The 18,123-nt window shown below is 40.0% G+C and overlaps 1 protein-coding gene and 1 pseudogene across 1 annotated transcript in view; both read left to right on the top strand.

The window, feature by feature from the left end:
- LOC131899635 (F-actin-capping protein subunit alpha-1-like) overlaps positions 1-16,733 on the top strand; it is a 33,612-nt pseudogene extending 16,879 nt beyond the window's left edge.
- Znf81 (zinc finger protein 81) overlaps positions 1-18,123 on the top strand; it is a 99,692-nt gene that overhangs the window by 17,097 nt on the left and 64,472 nt on the right.

Raw genomic sequence — 18,123 nt, 5'->3', positions numbered from 1 at the left:
AACTTTTAACAAACATTGCCTAACATACCTCAGCTCAGATTCAGGACTTTTATATTACTTTTTAAAAACATGCATATGAAGTTTTCTTTTCTTAGAAAACATAATGGTTTAATTATGGAAAATAAGACATAGTATTTTCCTGTCATCATTCCTCTGATGTAAGTATCAAGTGAATATATCTTTGGATTGTATTTTGTTAGAATGCTTCAGTTTAAAAGTTGCTATTTGAGTTGCTGACTTGAGTTTCATGAAAAAATCATTAAATGAAATTTATCTTGGAATTGGGACAGCATTTCCAATGACTTTTGAAGTGGCCCTAGCATACTTCTGCCATTTGTATTACATATTTATGCAAAGCAGTATTCCTAGAATTGATAGAATTGATGATTATAAAATCAAAATATTGATCTGTGGGAGCCCGTTCTCGGGTTCCTCGTGGCTTTACCCAGCAGGTCCACATAGAGGATGATTAGACCACGGGCCTAGGTACAGGTGTCTGAGATGGTCTGCACTTGGCTGTGCTGGGGGAGGAGGTCTTTTGCTCCACCCCTTGGCGTCTCTATAAAAACCCTGGGGCAGAGGCAGTCGGGGCCCGTTGGAATAGGTTCCAGGCCCTCTCGAGGCGATCCTTTATTTTCTATCTGTTTATCTCCACGATACTCTCCGCAATAAATTCTTCTATCTAATATTTCCTGCTGCTCGCACTCAAGAAAACTCTGGGGAACTGTGGGGGTGGTGGGTAAACGCCCCACAGAATGGCACCATGAACAGGGACTAAAGAAAAAAGAAAAAAAAAAGGGACTAAAGAAAAAAGGGGGGGACTAAAGGGAGACTAAAGACAAATGAACAGGGACTAAAAACAAAGTAATAGGGACTAAAGATAAAGGAAAATAATAGTTTTATTACAGAGTTTTTGGCGAAAGTGCTGAGTTCAGCCCTGCCAGTGGATGAGGCATGCCGGTGTTATGGAAAATATATATTTTTTTATATATATTGAGAGGCAGGGGTTTTATCCTCGAGAGAAAAGGAAAGCGGACTGGAAGGATGTCCGATGCTGCAGCGAAATTCTCTTGTCAAAATTTTCTATCTTCTATCCCTTTCTCAATTTCTATCTGTGAAAAATAAGTATAGGGCATAGGGTAGTAATATAGTGTAGGAAAAACTTAGAAGTGTAAGATTGTGTAGGAAAAAATAAGTAAGGCAACTAGACAGAAACTCTACAATTTTCTAACTTTGGGGGCTCTGAATGCAAACTGGGAAAACTTTCTTTGGGCTTTACAGGTAGTAAAAAAGCTCTTCTTTGAGCTTATGGGGAAGAAAGTTTCCTATGGAAGCTTTTGTCCTGGGGACAGCTGAAATGCTAAGTCCAAGTGGCAGGAGAAAGTGTTTTCTCCCCGAGGCAAATATGGGGGTGTAAAAAGCCAAAAAGTTTAAAGTTGGGAAGTTTTGGGAAAAGTTGGTCTTTCTCCTTGGGGGGGGGCAAATCTTTCTCTTAAACTATAAAGCTTTTCTTGGAAAATTTGGGGGAAAAAAATCTCTAAAGCCTTCATCTTTCTCAAAAGCTCTTAAACTTAAAAACTAAAGCCTTTAACTTTCTCAAAAGGGCAAAAATTAGAATCACCTGGAGATATTAGTATGGGGACCACCTGTGATTAGCTCTAAGGGAAAACAACAAACCTCTTAAGACAGCAAAACCTCTACGTTCTCTTTCAAGCTTTAAAAATCCTCCCTGCAATGCAGGAGTCAGGGACAAGTTCCTAAAAACCTCTTCTAAGCTCTGTTTCTTCAAGCAAGTAAAAGACAGTGGGTCAGAGTACCCTGAGGGAAACGCTTGGGAGAGTGTGGGTAAAGAGCTACAGAGAGCCCAAAAGGGCGGGAAACTTTACTGGGAAAAGCAAAAAAGCCAAGCTTTTCAGTTACAGCCAAGCTGAGGCATCAAGGGTTTTGTTTCTGAGTGAGCTTTTCAGAATGAAAAGGTGCTCCTAATCGTCCTTATGCAAAGATCCCCTGAAGCAATGCAAACTGTTAGCATTGTATCCTCACTTCTGACCAAAAACCCAGAGGCGACTGGCCAGCGTCTCTGAGTTGGGGTGCATTTCGGGGATACTAGGGTTCCTGCAGTTGTAAACTTCCTGGAGCAAAGAGCTGAGGCAGGAAGGTGCAGGACCCAGGGGAAGATTGCTAATGAACAACCAAAGCTAAAGCCGGTGGGAACGGCACAGTTGTCCACTTTCCTACAAGTCCCAGGTTGATAGGTCCACAGCTGCAAAAAGAAATGAGAAAAAGCTATCCTATCAGAGAAAGGACTTTTCTGGGAAAACAGTAAAGCTGAACTGTGTCTGAAGCAGTTGTGCTGCTGAGTCAGAACGCTGTCTGGGGAAAGAGCCCAGCCAGGGCAGAACAGAACTATCCAGGAGTAAAGCTTTCTTTTCTGTCAGAGAAAGCACCTCTTTGAGAAAAGCTTTGTTTCAACTGACTCCTTGAGATGAGGGAGTGTAGCCCTAAGGGGTGATTGCCTCTGGCATAAGCTCTGTCCTTGAGCACCCAGACAAGCAAATGCAACTCACTGGGGGACTGGGCCAGGTGAAGGCCTGATGAGGCAAAACACCTGTCCTAGTGGGAGTTTAGAAATGGCAAAAACATCCCTTGTTAGATTTTCAGTCTGTACGCAAACCACACAGACCCCGAAAACAAATGGACAAAAAGCCCCTACCTTCAGGAGCAGGGAAAGCCGCCACTGTAGTGTGGGAAACTTTCTGGGGTAGCGGGATAAACTGAGACCAAACTGGGAACTGTCTGGGAAAAAGACTCCGAAGAAACAGAAGGGACATATTCCTCTCCAGAAAATATACCTGAAGCTCTGCATCTGGGGGGGGGGGGGGGAGGAACAAGCAAAATGAGAATAAAATCAGTGGGAGAAAATCTCTCTGAAGGAGCTATGGAAAAGCTGTTGTACGTGATCTTGTTTTTCACTGACTAGCTAAGACAAACACAAGCCCCAAGGAAAGTTGCTATCAGAAATGCAAGCCTCAATGCGTGCTAACGAGGCAGGTGCGGTTCTGATTTGGGGGCCAGTGTCAAATGAAGGAGAGACACCTGTTAAAGCCAGCTGAGGAGAGACCAGAAACCTCCAAACATGCCATAGCTGAAAATGTAAAATGCTTGTTCAAATCTCCCATTGCAAAAGCAAAAAACTTTGTTCAAACCTCCCGGGCAAGAATTTGTAAGCAAGTCTGGTAAAAGAGAACCAGCTGACTCTCAGACCCGAAAAGAACTATGGGAAATGACTGATGGAAAATGATATAAAGGACTGATATAAGGGAAATGCATTCTGGGAAAGGTAGTTTTTCTGCTAAAGATGGCGACATTGCCCTGAAACACTTTTGTCAGCTCGAAAATACGTTCATGGTAAACTTAAAATACAGCTTTTAAAAGAATAAGGAGGAAAATCGTCTAAGAGTTTAAGTATCAGTTCCATTGGAAAAATTGAAAGGATACAGAACTAGGTGCTTCGCGGTTTGGGGCTCCGTTGGTAGAATGCCTTATTTACCCTAATAGCTGTGCAAATTTTTTTACGGTAGTTGGATGACAAAAAGCTACCTATAAGAGCAAACAAGCCACTTTAAAATCCTTAAGAAAGCAAGAGAAAGCAGTTTATACACTGAACGTTGTCTTAGATATGAAGAAACTTATGTGAAATTAAAAATTATTTACCTCTTGAACAAACAGCCTGCAATGAGTGACTCCTTTGCAAATCTAATTAAGGGGATAAGAAACAGGCATTCAAAAAAGAAATGACTGCTTTATAGATGGGAAACAAACTTCAGAAAAATCTGTCTTAAAAAAATAGTTGCTTCACCTGAAAATTCCTTGTAAGAAATCAATGCTAAATATTACAGCTGCTAATAATATCAGGAGTTAAAGCTAATGTGCTGAGTCAGAAAGAACGTTTATGTTGATTCCTTTGAATAGTAACAGTTTTGGGGAAAACACTGGAACTAACAACAATCCAGTCAAAATGTTTCAACAAATCCAAGACGCTATTCCACAAAAGAAAGCTGCCATGCTTTGTGGGCCATATTAGAGCTCACTCCAATCTTCCTGGTCCTTTAGCTGAGGGTAATGCAAAATGGAAAGATCCCTGCTCGAGATTATGGAAGGGTCCCGATCCTGTGTTAATATGGGGTCGAGGACATGTTTGTGTTTTTTCACAAGAGGAGAGGGAAGCTTGGTAGTTACCGGAGCATTTCCTAAGGAGCGTGGAACTAAGGAAGGTCAGCTCCAATGACGTTCCTACAATGGAACCAGAATGAAAGTGGCTCGATTAGTGTTTCTGAGGTTTTGTCACTGGTTAATGCAAACAGTGAGGAAACAGTTCGGAGCTGTGCCGCTTTTGGCTTTACTAGCTCCTTTAGAAAAATACTTTATATCACCTAATAGCTGTGCAGTATTTGGTGAAGAGCTTACAGCAGCTAAATACGGTAATTTCACCGTCAGCGTGAAGGGAAGTTTTTTGGTAGAGCAAACCAAAAGTACTGCTGTAATAGAAACGTTTGTCTGAATTGAAGTACTTAGGGGAACTATTATGAATTTGGGTGAAGGGACAGCCTCTAGTTAAAAACCGTCTACCACTGACAGTGCATCTCTGCCGGTCTGGAACGGCTGAGAGAACTGGCAACTTTGGAGTGTGGCGTCATCCTGGGAAGGTTACAGTCCCCTAGCAAGTAACACAATTCTATAATGACAACATTCACTAAATCTCAGTATTGTATAGCAAAGCTGACTATAAACTCTAAACTTTAGAAATGATGTATTTCCTGTCTAGTTAAGAGAATCTAATAGTGATGATAATTAAGAGTATGAAGTAGAAAAAGATGAAAATAAGATATGTGAGTTTGTAGAAATTATTCTGTCTTGTTAGATCTGTGTTAAAGAAATCTTTGGGTGTTTGCTAAGTTAAATATATGCTAATGGTAGCCCTATATAAGTTTGTAAAATAGATCTATAGAGTTCATTTTAAGAACATAAGCTTGCAAGAAATATCTAAGGTAGTCTTAAGACATGTAGTAATAAGCTTGTAAGAAGTGAAGATACTAGTTGTAAATGTAAGTTTAAATAAGAAATATGATAAGCATATAAGAAGTAATAAGAAATATATTTGCTAAAGTAGTTCTATAGTTTCCTTAAAGAGTATAAATAAGTAGATGTTAATGTTATATGTGAATTTGTAAAAAAGTGTAAATGTTAAACATGAATCTATTCCTAATGTATATGGTGAAAGAACCCGAGACACAGAAGGTTAGTGTCCTAGTAGACTGCAAAGTAGGCAGTCTGAATGGTTTCAAAAGCTCCAGAAGCCGCTAAGAAGCTAAGAATGGCGGACGCGAGAACCAGCACAAGGCATCTGCAGCTGAGATCCGTGGAAAATCGACGCAACACAGAAAAACCTGAGCTAACATCAAAAACGGTGCGGTTTAGAATACTACTTACTGTACCTAAAAAAGAGTAAGTTCAGAGACGCTTGTTTGAACTAAAATTGTTAACTGCAAAAAGTTTTGGTTGAAAAACGTCTCTTCATATTTGGAAGTGAAAGCCTGCCTGATACTAGAATTTATTTCTTGTTTGAACTTTTTGAACTTAAAATGAGATAAAACTACAAAAAGATTTTGGTTATGGATTTCTTCATATTTGGAAGGCTCGTACCAGAATTTATCATGTGAATTTTGGGACTTAAGAAATGAAATGAAAAAAAAAAAAAAAAAAGAAATGAAATGAACAGTAGAGATTTCATTGCATGGGACAATTTTGAGTTTATTCATAGTAATGACCTAGAACTGTTTTCTGGAATTGGGTTAAAAATGGAACTGTTTAAATGAAGAAATTTATTATTTCTACCTAGAATCAAGATGCAGTTTTGTGTATGCATATATGCTTTATTAACTTGTGATTCATGAATTGTTTTGTGGAACTGTTTATGTAAAAATGGAATTACTTACAGAACTGGTTATGTGTTACAAATGGAACTGTTTAAATTGAAAAGTTTGAGTTTTCTAACTAGGCTTGAGATTTTGCTTAAATTATAAAGAAAAGGGGGATAGTTAATATTCCTTAGTCTAATTTCAAAAGTTGTTTGAGGGATTAATGTCATGTTTTTGTTAGTAAGAAATGCAAATGGGGTATATTAAGAGACTACTTTTAAAGTGTAACGAGTTTTATTAAGAAACTGCTTTTGGATGTTTTGCTAAAAGTTTTCAAAGTGTTCATGGTTAGATTGAAAATATTGCTTTTCAATATGGGTTTGTAGGAATTGTGTAAGTTTGGGTTCCTCTAACTAGGTTTGAGATTTTGTTTAAAAAATTATAAAGAAAAGGAGGAGTTATGAGATTGAATTATGTTTGCAGAAACCTATTGATATTAATGCACCCTGGTTTTGTGGAGTTAAGGAAATATTTAAGTTTGATGTGAATACATCGAAGTTTTTCCTATGTTCTGTTAGCAAGAAAATTCAAATGATTGAGTTAAAGTTGTAAGACGGAGAAAATTGTTAACTATATTTAGCACCATATATGCTAATTCAAATGGTTCTGTTAAGAGTTTGCTTTGAGTTATAAGACTGAGAGAATTGTGGCTATGTATAGCAATGTTTATGTTAACCTGTTAATGGTAATGATGAAGCTAAGGGATTCTTTAAGTTTGTAGTCACCTTAAGAGTTTTTGGCTTAGAAAGGGCTTGAGGCAGCTAAGATTGCTGTAGTCACCTTGGACCTAATTCAAAAGAGAAATGCCATCTTTATCATCCTCTACTCCCATATTGGTAGGTATAACAGCTATGGAGATTGCTGTAAGCCATTAATAGTTATTTTTTTATATATTAAGAAAGGGGGACCTGTGGGAGCCCATTCTCGGGTTCCTCGTGGCTTTACCCAGCAGGTCCACATAGAGGATGATTAGACCACGGGCCTGAGTGCAGGTGTCTGAGATGCTCTGCACTTGGCTGTGCTGGGGGAGGAGGTCTTTTGCTCCACCCCTTGGCGTCTCTATAAAAACCCTGGGGCAGAGGCAGTCGGGGCCCGTTGGAATAGGTTCCAGGCCCTCTCGAGGCTATCCTTTATTTTCTATCTGTTTATCTCCACGATACTCTCCGCAATAAATCCTTCTATCTAATATTTTCTGCTGCTCGCACTCAAGAAAACTCTGGGGAACTGTGGGGGTGGTGGGTAAACGACACACATTGATCAAATCTAAAAAATCTAAACTAAAGATGCTGTGTCCTGCGGTATCAGATATCCAGCCAAGATTTAATTTTTCATGTACAAATAAATAAGCATATTCATTTTACTACTATATAATTTTTCATCTTTAATAATGGTAAAAATTATTTGTATGCTGTCTTAGTTTGCTTTCTACTGTTGTGATAAATACAATGATCAAAAGCAAATTGGGGAGGAAAGGGTTTATTGCAGCTTATACTTCCATATCATAGTCTGTTATTGAGGGAAATCAGGGTAGGAAATCAAGGCAGGAACCTGGAGGTAGGCACTGATGCAGAGACCATGAAGGACTGCTGTTTACTGACTTGCTCCCCCTGGCTTGCTCAGTCTGTTTTCTTATACAGCCCAGGACCATGTGCCCAGAGGTAGCCCTGCCCTCCAAGTGTTGTGACTTCCCACATCAATCACTAAGAAAATACCCATAGGACAATCTGATGGGGACATGTTCTCAATTGAGGTCCCTGTCCCCAGATGACTGTAGCTTGTGTCAAGTTGACAGAAAACTAACCAGCATATAAAAGAGTCACTAAAAATAAATATTTTTTAATGATTTATTATCAGTAAATATTTTATTTCTATGCCCTTTTCATATAACTGTATACCCAGGGTTGTATAAAAATTTCTCAGTCCAAGATAGCCAACTTTGAGGATTTAGTGTTAAGTGAGGAAAAGTAGTTTACTGACCTCTGCTCTGTGCTCCTGGAATTCTTTTGAAGATACTCAGCAATACATATTTAATTATATGTTTAGGGGTGACAAGTTCCTTGAAGAAAATAAAGCAGGTATATACAGCTGCTAAATTCATCACCAAAGCACTCCAGGAGAGTTTAATGACATACTCAGTGATATCTGGTTACTATTTAATAATGACAGTTCCTCCAAGGAAGGAGCAGTATCCATGTTTTCCCAGTATAACATGGATCAATTTTCATCTGTGAAGTTAGAAGGATATGAAGATGAGGTCTTTTAAAATATTTTTTTTCCTTGGGGCTGGAGAGATGGCTCAGGTGTTAAGAGCACTGGCTGCTCTTCCAGAGGTTCTGAGTTCAATTCCCAGCAACCACATGGGAACTATCTGTAATGATAGTTACAACTATCTGTAATGAGATCTGGTGCCCTTGTCTGGCCTGCAGGGGATACATGTAGGCAGAACACTGTATACATAATAAATAAATCTTAAAAAATTTTTTTTCCTTTTAAAATTGTATATCTATGGATGTTTTACCTGTGTGTATGTTTGTGCACCAGAGCACATTGGATCCCCTGGAACTGGAGTTACAGATGGCTGTGAGCAGCTGTGTAGGGTGCTAGGAATTGAACCTAAGTCTTCTGCCAAAGCAGCCAGTGCTCTTACTTGCTGAGCCATTTCTTCAGCCTCAAGACTAGGTCTTAATTACAGAGCACAGTGATTCAGGTAATAGTAGAGTTTTAGATTCAAGAAATAGTTTCTTTTAAGTTTCATAACTTATGGAAAGAAGCGGGTGACCTCCCAGGGAATGTAGACAGGTTTTGTAGAGGGTAAGAGGTCCTTGTGCAAACAGATAAGCACTAGGGAAACTGGGAAAAGTTAAACACACAGGCTTGTCTCATCAAAGGAAAGAGATGTTTACCTGTCTTCCACTATATCCAACATTGGGAAAGGATATAGTTTATGACCTGGTAATCTTTTGCTATCTGTAGGTCCAGGCTTCACCCAAATCCTCCAGAATATTATGTTTGTTTATTCCAGACTTGCCCCCCTAAATCTTGAGAATTGCTTCTCAGTCCATTGCTGTGGGATGGTCTTTATGTCAAATGTGTTGCTCTGATTGGTCAATAAATAAAACACTGATTAGCCAGTAGCCAGGCAGGAAGTATAGGCGGGACTAACAGGGAGGAGAATTGAGAGAACAGGAAGGCGGAGGGAGACACTGCCAGGCGCCGCCATGACAAGCAGCATGTGAAGATGCCGGTAAGCTACGAGCCACGTGGCAAGGTATTGATTTATAGAAATGGATTAATTTAAGATGTAAGAACTAGATAGCTAGAAGCCTAAGCCATTAGGCCAAACAGTTTAAATAATATAAGCGTCTCTGTGTTTATTTTTTTATTTTTATTTTTTTTTAATTTTTATTTTGCAATATAATTCAGTTCTACATATCAGCCACAGATTCCCTTGTTCTCCCCCCTCCCGCCCCCCTCACCTTCCCCCCAGCCCGCCCCCCATTCCCATCTCCTCCAGGGCAAAGCCTTCCCCACAGACTGATATCAACCTGGTAGACTCAGTCCAGGTAGGTCCAGTCCCCTCCTCCCAGGCCGAGCCAAGGGACCCTGCATAGGCCCCAGGTTTCAAACAGCCCACTCATGCAATGAGCACAGGACCCGGTGCCACTGCCTGGATGCCTCCCAAACAGATCAGGCCAATCAACTGTCTCACCCACTCAGAGGGCCTGATCCAGCTGGTGACCCCTCAGCCATTGGTTCATATTTCATGTGTTTCCATTCATTTGGCTATTTGTCTCTGTGCTTTATCCAACCTTGGTCTCAACAATTCTTGCTCATATAAACCCTCCTCATTCTCGCTAATTGGACTCCCAGAGATCCACCCGGGGCCTAGTCATGGATCTCTGCATCCAGATCCCTCAGTAGTTGGATGAGGTTTCTAGCATGACAATTAGGGTGTTTGGCCATCCCATCACCAGAGTAGGTCAGTTCGGACTGTCTCTCGACCATTGCCAGCAGTCTGTTGTGGGGATATCTTTGTGGATTTCTGTGAGCCTCTCTAGCACTTTGCTTCTTCCTATTCTCATGTGGTCTTCATTTACCATGGTCTCCTATTCCTTGTTCTCCCTCTCTGTTATTGATCCAGCTGGGATCTCACGCTCCCCCAAGCTCTCTTTCCCTCGCCCCTCGCCCTTCACTACCCCCACTCATGTCCAGGCTGTTCATGTAGATCTCATTCCATTTCTCTGTCATTGGGCGATCCCCGTGTCTTTCTTTGGGTCCTGTTTTCCAGGTAGCCTCCTTGGTGATGTGAATAGCAGTCCAGTCATCCTTGTTCCACATTTATTATCCTCCTATGAGTGAGTACATACCATGTTTGTCTTTCTGAGTCTGGGTTACCTCACTCAGGATGATTTTTTCTAGATCCATCCATTTGCCTGCAAACCTCATGATGTCATTGTTTTTCTCTGCTGAGTAGTATTCCATTGTGTATATGTACCACATTTTGTTTATCCATTCTTCAGTTGAAGGGCATCTAGGTTGTTTCCATGTTCTGGCTATTACAAACAATGCTGATATGAACATAGCTGAACAAGTGCTCTTGTGGTATGGTTGAGCATTCCTTGGGTATATGCCCAAGAGTGGTATAGCTGGATCTTGGGGGAGATGGATTCCCAATTTTCTAAGAAATCGCCATATTGATTTCCAAAGTGGTTGTACAAGCTTGCATTCCCACCAGCAGTGGAGGAGAGTTCCCCTAGCTCCACATCCTCTCCAGCATAAGGTGTCTTCAGTGTTTTTGATCTTAGCCATTCTGACAGGCGTAAGGTGGTATCTCAGAGTTGTTTTGATTTGCATTTCCCTGATGATTAGGGATGTTGAGCAATTCCTTAAATGTCTTTCAGCCATTTGAGTTTCCTCTGTTGAGAATTCTCTGTTTAGTTCTATAGCCCATTTCTTAATTGGACTGTTGGGCATTTTGATGTCTAATTTCTTGAGTTCCTTATATATTCTGGATATCAGTCCTCTGTCAGATGTGGGGTTGGTGAAGACCTTTTCCCATTCTGTAGGCTGTCGATTTGCCTTGTTGACCATATCCTTTGCCCTACAAAAGCTTCTCAGTTTCAAGAGGTCCCATTGATTGATTGTTTCTCTCAGTGTCTGTGCTACTGGTGTTCTATTTAGGAAGTGGTCTCCTATGCCAATGCGTTCAAGACTACTTCCTACTTTCTCTTCTAGCAGGTTCAGAGTAGCTGGATTTATGTTGAGGTCCTTGATCCACTTGGACTTAAGTTTTGTGCACGGTGATAGATATGGATCTATTTGCAGCCTTCTACATGTTGACATCCAGTTTTGCCAGCACCATTTGTTGAGGATGCTTTCTTTTTTCCATTGTGCACTTTTGGCTTCTTTGTCAAAAATTATTTGTTCATAGGTGTGCGGGTTAATGTCAGGGTCTTCAATTTGATTCCATTGGTCCACATGTCAGTTTTTATGCCAGTACCAAGCTGTTTGTATTACTGTAGCTCTATAGTACAGCTTGAAGTCAGGGATCGTGATGCCTCCAGAGGTTGTGTTATTGGACAGGATTCTTTTGGCTATCCTGGGTTTTTTGTTTTTCCATATGAAGTTGAGTATTATTCTTTCCAGGTCTGTGAAGAATTGTGTTGGTATTTTGATGGGGATTGCATTGAATCTGTAGATTGCTTTTGGTAAGATTGCCATTTTTACTATGTTAGTTCTGCCTATCCATGAGCATGGGAGATCTTTCCATTTTCTGACATCTTCTTCAATTTCTTTTTTCAGGGACTTAAAGTTCTTGTCATATAGGTCCTTCACTTGCTTGATTAGTGTTACCCCAAGGTATTTTATGTCATTTGTGGCTATAGTAAAGGGTGATGTATCTCTGATTTCCTTCTCTGCTTCTTTGTCCATTGTCTTTGAGTTTCTCTCCATTTAATTTGATGTTGGCTGTTGGCTTGCTGTAAATTGCTTTTATTATGTTTAGGTATGTTCCCTGTATTCCTGATCGCTCCAAGACCTTTATCATGAAGGGGTGTTGGATTTTGTCAAATACCTTTTCAGCATCTAGTGAGATGATCATGTGAGTTTTTTCTTTGAGTTTGTTTATATGGTGTATCACATTGACAGACTTTTGTATGTTGAACCATCCTTGCATCCCTGGAATGAATCCTACTTGATCATGGTGGATAATTGTTTTGATGTGTTCTTGGAGTCTGTTTGCCAGTATTTTATTGAGTATTTTTGCATCAATGTTCATGAGGGAGATCGGTCTGTAGTTCTCTTTCTTTGTTGTATCCTTGTTTGGTTTAGGAATCAGGGTAATTGTAGCCTCATAGAAGGAGTTTGGTAATGTTCCTTCTGTTTCTATTGTGTGGAACAATTTAGAGAGTATTGGTATTAACTCTTCTTTGAAGATCTGGTAGAATTCTGCACTGAAACCATCTGGTCCTGGGCTTTTTTTGGTTGGGAGACTTTTAATGACTGTTTCTATTTTGTTAGGGGTTATTGGACTATTTAAATAGTTTATCTGGTCTTGATTTAATTTAGGTATGTGCTACCTATCCAGAAAATTATCCATTTCTTTTAGGTTTTCCAGTTTTGTGGAATAGAGGTTTTTGAAGTATGACCTGATGATTCTCTGGATTTCCTCAATGTCTGTTGTTATGTCCCCCTTTTCATTTCTGATTTTGTTGATTTGGATGCGCTCTCTCTGTCTTTTGGTTAGTTTGGATAAGGGCTTGTCTATCTTGTTGATTTTCTCAAAGAACCAACTGTTTGTTTCATTAATTTTTTGTATTGTTCTCTTTGTTTCTATTTTATTGATTTCAGCTCTCACTTTGATAATTTCCTGGCATCTATTTTTCCTGGGAGACTTTGCTTCTTCTTCTTCTAGAACTTTCAGGTGTGCTGTTAAGTCACTAGTGTGAGATTTCTCCAGCTTATTTATGTGGGCATTTAGTGCTATGAATTTCCCTCTTAGTACTGCTTTGATAGTGTCCGATAGGTTTGGATATGTGGTGTTTTCATTTTCGTTGATCTCTAGGAAGTCTTTAATTTCTTTCTTTATTTCTTCCTTAACCCAGTTGGGTATTATTCAGTTTCCATGAGATTGTAGGTTTTCTGTAGTTTTTGTTGTTGTTGAAATCCAACTTTAGACCATGGTGGTCTGATAGAACACAGGAGGTTATTCCAATTGTTTTGTATCTGTTTAGATTTGTTTTGTGGCCAAGTATGTGGTCGATTTTAGAGAAGGTTCCATGGGGTGCTGAGAAGAAAGGTATATTCTTTTTTGTTAGGATGGAATGTTCTGTAGATGTCGATTAAGTCCATTGGAGTCATGACATCAATTAAATCCTTTATTTCTCTGTTAAGTTTCAATTTGGGAGATCTGTCCAGTGGTGAAAGTGGGGTGTTGAGGTCTCCCACTATTAATGTGTGGGGTTTTATATGTGATTTAAGCTTTAGTAATGTTTCTTTTACATATGTAGGTGCCCTTGTGTTTGGGGCATAAATGTTCAGAATTGAGACTTCATCTTGGTGGATCTTTCCTGTGATGAGTATGTAATGCCCTTCTTGATCTCTTTTGATTGATTTTAGTTTGAAGTCTATTTTGCTGGATATCAGGATGGCTACACCCGCTTGTTTCTTAAGACCATTTGATTGGAAAGTCTTTTCCCAGCCTTTTATTTTTAGGTAGTGTCTATCTTTGAATTTGAGATGTGTTTCTTGTATGCAGCAGAAAGATTGGTCCTGCTTTCGTATCCATTCTGTAAGCCTATGTCTTTTTATAGGTGAATTAAGTCCATTGATATTGAGGGATATTAATATCCAGTGATTGTTCATTCCTGTTATTTTTTGGTGGTGATGTGTGTGTACTTTTCTTCGTTGGGGTTTACTGCTGTGGCTTTATCTATTGCCTGTGTTTTCGAGGGTGTATCTGACTTCCTTAGGTTGGAATTTTCCTTCTAGTGCTTTCTGTAGGGCTGGGTTTGTGGATAAATATTGTTTAAATCTGGCTTTGTCATGGAATGTCTTGTTTACTCCATCTATGATGATTGAAAGTTTTGCTGGGTATATTAGTCTAGGCTGGCATCCATGGTCTCTTAGTGTCTGCATTACATCTGTCCAGGTCCTTCTGGCTTTCAAAGTGTCCATTGAGAAATCGGGTGTTATTCTGATGGGTTTGCCTTTATATGTCACTTGGCCTTTTTCCTTTGCTGCTCTTAATATTCTTTCTTTATTCTGTACGTTTAATTGTTTAATTATTATGTGGCGAGGGGACTATTTTTGGGGGTCTAGTCTGTTTGGTGTTCTATAGGCTTCTTGTATCTTCATAGGCATTTCCTTCTTTAAGTTGGGAAAGTTTTCTTCTATGATCTTGTTGAATATATTTTCTGTGCCCTTGAGTTGGTATTCTTCTCCTTCTTGTACCCTTATTATTTGTAGGTTTGGTCTTTTCGTGGTGTCCCAAATTTCTTGGACATTTTGGTTCATGACTTTGTTGGCTTTAGTGTTTTCTTTGACTGATGAATCTATTTCTTCTACTGTATCTTCAACGCTAGAGATCCTCTCTTCCATCTCTTGCATTCTGTTGATTTTACTTGCATCTGAAGTTCCCAATCGTTTTCTCAGATTTTCTATTTCCAGCATTCCCTCTGTTTGTGTCTTCTTCATTTTTTCTATTTCCCTTTTCAGGTCTTGGACTGTTTCCTTCATTTGTTTCATTGATTTTTCTTGATTTTCTTTCAGTACTTCATTGTTCTCTTCCAGGACTTTATTGATTTCTTCTAATTTGTTTGCCCTTTCCTCTAGTTGTTTACAGCGTTCTTCACATTTTTTTGTCTTTTCCTCTACACAAGCCTCTAGCTTCTTCATGATGTCATTCATAAGGCTATTTTCTTCTGCTTCTTCCAATTTCTGATGTTCAGGTCTAGGTGTTGGAGGAGGGCTAGGGCCTGGTGATGCTGTATTGCTATTCATTTTGTTGTATGTGTTTCTGCCTTGACGTCTGCCCATCTCCTTGTGGTTCGTTCTTGGTCTTATCAGCACACTTGGTTCAGACAGAGCTGACAGATTCAGGAAGTCTCTTTCTCATGTCCAGATGGGAGCTCTCTTGTCCAAATTGGAAGTCCGGGGCAGGATGGGAGCTCTTGTCCAGAAGGGAAGTCTGGGGCAGGATGGGAGCTCTCCTCTCTCTCTCTCTCTCTCTCTCTCTCTCTCTCTCTCTCTCCTCCAGAAGGGAAGTCCAGGGCAAGACGGGAGCTGGGGGCCGGCCTCTAAGTCTCAGGAAGAGGCTTGGGGCTCAGGCGGATGGGCGTGGGGGCAGGGCGTGGAGACTGCAGGGTCTGCCAGGGGTCTTGGAGAAGAGGATCCTTCCCGGTGGGGCTAGAAGGGAACCTGCCCGGTGGCCAGAACCTGGGGCCAAGTTGGCCTGTCCTCCCTGGAGTGGCTGGTGCCCAGGGATGGGGTCCGGGGCAAGCTAGGGCACTCACCTGTGCTTCAGAAGGGAAGTCCGGGGCAAGATGGGAGCTGGGGGCCGGCCTCTAAGTCTCAGGAAAAGGCTTGGGGCTCAGGCGGATGGGCGTGGGGGCAGGGCGTGGAGACTGCAGGTCTTGGAGAAGGGGATCCTTCCCGGTGGGGCTAGAAGGGAACCTGCCCGGTGGCCAGAACCTGGGGCCAAGTTGGGCAGGTCTTCCCCGGAGTGGCTGTTGCCCAGGGATGGGGTCGGGGGCCCTGTGTGTTTATTTTATAAGGGGGTTGTTGGACTGCCGGGGCTTGGCAGGACCTGGACAGAAAACTCTCCAGCTACAGTCCATAAAACTCATCCTTAAGAGCGATGTCACTTGTACTTTACAACAACCTAAGTGATTTATATTATCTTAAGGGCTAGCCCAGTCCTGACTCCCACAGGCATTATGTTTACCTCAGTCAAGCATTGTTTCTAAGTCAACTGTACCCATCTTTTTGGAAGAAACCATATGTACTTTGTAGACAGTTTCAATGTAAACATGTCTTAAGCTTTGTAGTACACACAGGGCTGAGTTAATTGTCATCAGGAAACTTTTTCCCCCCAAATTGTACTGTGCTTAAATATGGCTAAAATAAACTGTCTGGGGTCAGACTTCAGAAGTTTGAACCAGCACTGGCTAACTAAAGTTGAGCTGAACTGAGTTTTATTCTTGCCTCTCCTCAGATTGTTTCACTGCTGGCTGTGATGCTTGCAGGGACCTCCCACAAGGTTTGAAGTCTTGGAGACAATCTTGTGTTGGTACTTTAACAGACCACATGGAAGATGATTATATTCCAATGGCTTCTGTACTGTTTATACGAAAACTGTAGATGCACAACAGACTATTATTGCATATATTTAAAACCACCAGTTTCAGCCTAAAATCTTCTAGATTGGCCATTATCAGAGAAGTTTACCATCTCACCACCTACAGCCCAGGTGGTTGAAGTGGTCAAGATTCAGGTTATTATGAAGATGATGATGTTCAGTTGGTTAATCATAAAAATATGCAAGAATCAATAACTGTTTCCAATGAAGTCCAAACTGCCAAGGAGTTTCTTAAATCATGGAGTGCAGAAAATGAATCAGACAGCTGTTAGTGAAAACTATCAAATAATGTTTGATCTTTTCAAGGCTTTGCACTGGCAGTTTCTAGTTACCTGTACCAAAATCAACTGGAACATGATACTCAGCTCAAGATTGGCAAAGAAATACAAAATGCTTAAAGGCTGACTATGGGCATCTTAAATGCAAAGGAAAAAGGTTTCAACATGGTGTGGTCATATGATAAATAAATGATTTATAAACCTAAGTAAAAGGGATATTTTACTAGTTAACAAAGTTAACAGATTTTTTTGGCTTATAACATTGAACCTATAACATTATCTTGTAATTTTCTGTTATTTCTATATCTATTTGTAAATCTTAAAAAACTTCTGCTACATTTAATGTTGGAGAGATCCACCCTGAAGTCATTTTACTGTTTAGAAAATGTTCCTAGCAGTAAAGTCTTATTCTAATTTTTAAAAGATTTATTTTTATTCTACATGTGTGTGTTTTGACTGCATTCATGTATGTGCACTACATGTGTGCCTGGTGTCCAATGAGGCCAGAACAGGATGCCAGATCACCTGGAACTTGAATTACAGGTAGTTGTGAGCCTCCATGTAGGTGCTGGAAACTGAACCCAAGTCCTGTACAAGAGCAGTCAGTGCTCTTAGGTGCTGAGCCATCTCTCCAGCCCTAACCTGTTTTAATTAATTCAGTACTTTTTTTTCACCATTACCTATGTTTCAAAGCACTTCTACTCCTTCAGTAGTTTTTGCTGACTCACCAATTGCTAACTAGGTTGTGACATTCTAGCTAAGTGAAGTCACATTTCTCTTCCCTTTCACTGTTTTGATCATTTATAGCATCTTATAGCTAGTTTCCAAAAATTTGGTTTGGGGCTTTTTGGGTTTGTTTTGGGAGACAAAGTTTCCTGGAAATTCCATGATAGCCAGCTTCCTGGGGAGTTTGTTTTTAAATCCAAAGTCTTGAACCACATTTCCTCCCTGCACATAAATATTTCCATTTTTGTTCTCTCTTTCTTCTTCCTGTCTAGTACCATTGTAGTTATAGACATCTTCATTTCAGAAGAGTTTCCCCCAAATATATGTCTGTTTAATATCCAAGAAGTGCTGACAAATTATGGATATTGTATAATATAAAATAATAAAATATAAATAAAAAATATTGAAAATGCAGAGGTTAAAGAAATAATAGGAATCTGTGTTTTAATACTTTTTAGCCAGATTGCTTTCCATGCAGATGAGTCAAACAAAATCACAAAACTGAAAATGAACCAAAGTAAAAGGATAACTTCCAAACAACATCTTTCTCTTATAATCCGTTGTTTAAGAGATACTAGAGTTTTCTTCTACATAGTATGTAAAACACTTTCCAAATTACTCTTCCTTTATCAGCCCTGCCAGGCAAGAACTCATATGTAACTGCTATAGCAACCCTTTTAAGTATATTGGCAGGTATGTGTACGTTCTGAGGATAACACAGACATTATATTACAACTAGTCATGGTAGATTTGTTTCATGTACATTATTTACTTGTCAACCCTG

Source organism: Peromyscus eremicus, chromosome X (assembly GCF_949786415.1).
Source record: "Peromyscus eremicus chromosome X, PerEre_H2_v1, whole genome shotgun sequence".
Taxonomy (NCBI): Eukaryota; Metazoa; Chordata; class Mammalia; order Rodentia; family Cricetidae; genus Peromyscus; species Peromyscus eremicus.
The sequence above is the reverse complement of the archived record's forward strand: the minus strand, read 5'-3'. Positions and strand labels throughout refer to the sequence as shown.